The 5,908-nt window shown below is 44.2% G+C and overlaps 1 pseudogene; it reads left to right on the forward strand.

Moving 5' to 3' along the window:
• Nucleotides 1–479: 479 nt before the first annotated feature.
• Nucleotides 480–598, forward strand: LOC133512783 (5S ribosomal RNA; annotated as a pseudogene).
• Nucleotides 599–5,908: the final 5,310 nt, after the last annotated feature.

A 5,908-nucleotide genomic window follows, 5' to 3' on the forward strand; every position in this document is an offset into this window, starting at 1 on the left:
GGGTGATATAAATACACAGACTAATCAGCTCGCATGAGACACAGGTTTGCGCCCCAATCAGCGCAACCGCGCAGGCACCCGCACAGCTCATGCTGGAGCGGCAGGATCATGACAGGATTCAGCTATTATGGTCTGTGTCTCTGAAATAGCCTGCCAGTGTCACATTTTGGGTTTGAAGGCAAGGATGGAAGGCCAAATTATGGAGTATTAAAGTGCAGGGAGGGAACGCTGAAGTACAGTAGTGTAAAAAAAAAAATATAGTATCTCTGTTTATAGTGTGTGATGTCAACCAAAATCCGTCCCCTGATTCAGTGTAAACGGCATTTGAATAACGTATCATCAATTTACAGAATTTTACTACATTGTGTCAGGCAAATAACTGTAGAATTTACACCGATGTCTAAGTGTACAGTTATATCATGCATTATAATGTCAGAGTCTCCAAAGTGTTTAAGCATTTTGGTGTAACTACCAAGAAGGCTTACGGCCATGCTACCCTGAGAACACATGATCTAGTCAGATCTTGGAAGCTAAGCGGGTTTGGCCCTGGTTAGTACTTGGATGGGAGACCGCCTGGGAATACCAGGTGCTGTAAGTTTCTCTCCCTGGCTACATGCAGAGGGCTTGCATCAGGAAGGGCATCAGGCGTAAAACTGTGCCAAACAAATATGCGTTCATCTGAGAAGACACACTGTGGTGATCACTAATGGAACAAGCTGAAAGGAAAGAAGAAGAAGTAAAACAACCAAGAAGCATATGCATGAAATTACAAGAAAAAGAATGATCTTAAAAATCTATTGTGTAGAAATAGTGAATGCTAACAATGTGGCACCATTCCAGTCAGTAAAAGAAATTTTACGAGATTGAAGATACAACATTACTAGAGCAAAAGCTTTAGTTTTTAGAAAGAAAAAAAAAAACACAGTAATATAGGAATGAAGTTGGGATGTTAATAAATGTAAAAAGTCCAAAACATAAATAACAGAAACACAAACATATGAAATTTGTTTTGCTCAATAAATTATGACTTGATAGTCATAAATTTATTTTTATTCTTTCAAAACATTTTTCAGTCGTAGATTCTTAATGGCATTTCATTTTTTCTTTTCAATGTGGCCATAAAATGTTTGTATTTTTAAGTCAATTAAAGGCAGTGCAGTGTAAGCTGTTCGAACACAATGGATTATTAAGAGCCAATATCGATGGCTAAGAAAAAAAATTCTAAACATAACAATTGCAATTAAACGCAAAACAATACAGTGTCAGTTCACACCTTGTCTCCGTGTGTGTGTGAGTGAATTGGCAATGAAACTGACAAACTTTTCTCAAACATCCACTTATAGAAAAAAAAAAAAAAAAAAGCTGGCAAGCAGGCAGGCGAGAACCAAACAGAGGAACAAATGAACCAAAAAAAAAAAGGTAGGCAGAAGAAGAGAAAGGAGTGCGTGTTTTTTTTTTCCTGGGTACTCCAATTTCATCCCACTTCTCAAAACATGCATGGCAGATTGATGGGAGCCAAAATACTCGGCAGGTGTAAATGTCAGTATGAATGGTTATTTATCTGTGCCCTGCTTTTGGCTGGACACCAGTTCAGTGTGTACCCCACCTCCAGCGCAAAGATAGCTGGGAAAGGCTCCAGCGTGTCTGTGACCTGAGGGAGGATTACCGGTACAGAAAATTAATGGATATATGTCATCAAAAAAAGTGTGGAATTAGAAGTTAGGAACTTAACTTAAATACACACCAAGAGGTGCCATCGCAACCAATCATTGGTGCTGCGAAAAGATTGACATATGAAGCTCTCATCCAGGATTGGGAAGATTACTTTCCAAATCCAATAGATCACAAGTTTCCGTGTTGAAAATGTGTTGGTAATGTAACTACTTCAATTACTTTCTCAAAGTAATCGAATTACATTTCGATTATTTTTCTGAGTTTGAATAAATTCTTCCAAACCTTTATTAATGACATCCTCCGCAATATGTTGAAGCAGGTATTTTTCCTGAGATTGAATAATTTCATCAGCAGGACCCTGCGCTCTTCCAAACTTTTTGGCATGATGAGATCCATGAAATGTTGAACCAGTTTGTTTTTGTTTACTTGGATGACACCCTCATTTTCTCCCGCTACTCCGAACAACACCAGCATCATACCCGTCAAGTTCAAGTAAACGCCTGTATGTCACACCAGAGATATGTAAATTCCACCTCTCCTTTCTACACTTCCCAAGGACAATTACAACCAGATCCTGTCAAGATTCAAACACCACCAACCGGAAAAAAACTATGTTTCCTTGGAATTGTCAACTTCTAGTGCCACTTCAGCCATAACTACAGTAAAGTCGCTATTCCTCTCACTAGCCTGACCTCCACCAGCTCTCAATTTCAATGGATCCCAGCAACATCCCAAGCCAACGGCCAACTCAAGACCCTTTTCACCAGTACTCTCATCCTACAACATCCTAACCACTCTCTCCATTTTGTGGTGGAGGTTGACGGCTTGGACACTGGGGCAGGGGCCATTCTCTCGGAGCGGGTCCCCTCTTCCCTGAACTTAATCACTGTGCTTCTTTTTTCCGCCGTCTATCTCCTGAACTGAACTAAACCCTGCTAGACAGAACTACAACATTGGCAACCGATAGCTGCTGGCCAATATCTGGGCATTGGTGGAGTGGCGGCACTGACCAGAGGGGACTGATTTACCATTTATCATCTGGACTGATGACAAGTACTTTGCCTACATCTCTTCTGCCAAACACCTTAACCCCCAACAAGCTTGCTGGGCCCTCTTCCTAAACCGATTCGATTTCAGTCTTTCTTTCCAAGCTGGATCCTGCAACAGCATACCAGATGCCCTGTCTCACTTATACTCACCACCTTCCAGCCCTGCAGACCAGAACGCATCCTCCTTTCCCCTTGCTTAGTTGGAGCAGCCACTTGGAAAATAGGTTTCTTAAAGAGGCTCAAAAGACTTACGCAGATCCTAAGACTGGACTACCGAACCAACTGTTCATACTTGATTCTGTACCCTCTGACATCTTTCAGTGGGCCCACAACGCCAAGATCACACGGCTCCTCAGCATCACCTGCACCACCCATTTCATCCAGGAACACTTCTGGTGGACCATCCTTATGAAAGACACTTAGGCTTTCATCCAAGTCTGCTCTGTCTGTGCCCCACAGAAGACTTTAAAGCTGCTCTGAGCTGGTCTGCTGTTGTTCTTATCTTTCCCAATCTTCCCTTTGTCCAGGATTGCCTTGGACTTTGTTACGGCCTACCGACCTCTCAAGGTAACTATCATTTTCACCATTATGGATAAATTTTCCATGTATCTTGATTACATTTCCCTCCTCAAGCTACCCTCTGCCTTTGAAACTGCTAACCTCTCAGTCCATCATGTCTTTAAACACAACGGAATACCAGTTGATTTCTTCTCGTCGCAAAGTCCTCAGTTCTACACATTTGTTTGGCTCGAGTTCTGTAAAGCAGTGGGCACAGCAGCCAGCTTATCTTTCAATGGCCAGATGGGTTGGGCAAATCAGTTCCTAGAATCCACCATTGGTTGCATTGCCACAGGCAACCTCACCTCCTGGAGTTCTTTCCTTTAATGATTTCACTATCCCCACAATTCCCTCATCAGCTCTGCCACTGGTAAGTCTCTGTTCATGCCCTGGTACAGTTTCCAGCCTCTTTTATTCAGGGAAAAGGACCAGGCAATGATGGTTCCCATGGTAAATGATCATCTTAAGAGGGTCCAGGCCATTTGTAAAGACGTCAGGGCAGCCTTAACCCAGTCCACAGAGAGAAACAAATCGATCACAGATTTCCATCGCTGTCCTACTCTTGAATACAAGGTGTGTCAGTGACATCCCACACCCGATGAAATCTCTTAAACTCATACAGTGGTTTATTGGTCCATTTTCGATCATGAAAATCAACAATTCCACATCTGTTGAACAGAAATTTCTGCCCTCTCAAAATTCATCTAACTTTCCATCAGCCGTACCCTCTCCATCCCGTCCCACCGTCCCCTACTGTCACGACCAGAACATGGGGTTGGACCCAAATGCACGACTCGGGAGGCGTAGAGGCAGTTCGGGAAAAGTGTTTATTCAGTCCAGTGTCGGGGATCAGGCAGGGAGTCAACGGAAGCAGCGGTAACCAGGGCATCAGGCATTGAAGGCAGGTCAGCAGGCAGGCAGGGATCGGTACACGGGAGTTCAGGAACAGGATTGCAAGAGTGCGGGAACGAGGCATTAAGCAACGATCTGGCAAAGGCCAGACCATACGTGTGGTTCTATATAACTGGGACGTGATTACTATAGATGAGGTGCAGGTGTGCGCCTCTGCTGATTGAGGCCGCATTGGGGACCGGTACGACCAGGACAGGGACCGGTACGACCAGGACACCCACGTTATTGACAACCATCTGTCCTTTTAAGTTTTGCGCTTCCTCATTGCGAGGCCCAGGGGGAAAGGTTACCAGTTTCTGGTAGGCTGAGAGGGATACTGTCCGGAGGAACATCCCTGGATTTCCTGTAAACTAATCTTTGATCTCAATACAGACTTTTATGCAGTTACCCAGAAAAACTGTGCAGTATGCCAGGAAATATCCATTGAGAGGTGGGTTACTGTCATCAACGGTGACCTGCAGTTGTTGTGTTGGAGGTTGGGTCACTCCATCTCTCTCCCTCTCTCTCCCTCTTCCCTCTCATCAGCACCACTTTGGCCATGCACCTGTCGTCAATTAGCCTTTATCATCACTTGAATAAAAGCCTGCCAGATCCCAGAAACCCTCACCAGAGTATTAACGTTCTGAAGTACACCGGCTCTCTAATCAACACATAAGGTATGCCAGTCCTCGCTGTCTTTCTGACCTCTGTTTTGCATTGTTGGTCTCATTCACAACACACCCACATTTGCCCTTATAGATTCTGGTGCAGATGACAACATAATTCACAAAGGATTAGCCCATCAGCCCTAATTCCCACTCTAAACACTGCCATCACGGAAGAAAGTCACAGCCCCCGAAAGGCAAGTCATATCCTCTGTCACACCAAACAGTTCAATTTACTCTGCTTGTTTTTGGTAATCACTGTGAGGACATTCCTTATTTTTTCATCCTTTCCTTTGGGCCTTTGAGATTCGATTAGCCCTTGGGATTCCCTGGCTCAAGAAGCATAACCGCGCCATAGACTGTACTCTCTCAATCACTGTAATCAGTCCTCACCGCCATAAGCATTGCTTGCCTTCCCTTCAAACCACCCCGCAGTAAACCTTTACCAACTGCCACACTAGTCAACCTCTCCCGGGGCCTGGGAGAATATCATGATCTCTACCCTGTTTACAGTAAAGATCTCTCCATTTCATGCCCCCACCCCCTCACACACGCACACACTTAGGCACAGTCTTTTCAACCTTTCTTGCCCCTGCATCGATTACCATGGACTCAAGGAGATTACTGTTAAGAATGAATAACCACTGCCCCTCATCAAGCTTCTAACCCCTCTGTCACCACGTTGGACCTACGAAATGCCCACCATTTCATCTGTACCAGAAAGTAGGATGAATTCAATACCCCCCTCGGACACTTTGAAAACCTGGTGATGCCCTTCAAATTAAGCAACGCCACTGCTATCTTTTAAACATTGATCAGTGATGTCCTCCCCAGTAAGTTGAGCTATTTTGTTTTTGGATGGAGTCCTCATTTTGTTCTGCTCTCCTGAAGAACACCACAGTCATGTATGCCAAATCCTCCACTTTCCCCAAGTGGAGGAGTTCAAATATCTTGGGAATTTGTTTACACCTGAGGGAAGAAGGCAACAAGAGATCAACAAGCAAATTGGTGCAGCATCTGCAATGATGTTGACATTGTATCGGGCCATTGTGGTAAAGAAGGAGCTAAGTC

Source organism: Syngnathoides biaculeatus, chromosome 14, assembly GCF_019802595.1.
Source record: "Syngnathoides biaculeatus isolate LvHL_M chromosome 14, ASM1980259v1, whole genome shotgun sequence".
NCBI classification, from domain to species: Eukaryota; Metazoa; Chordata; class Actinopteri; order Syngnathiformes; family Syngnathidae; genus Syngnathoides; species Syngnathoides biaculeatus.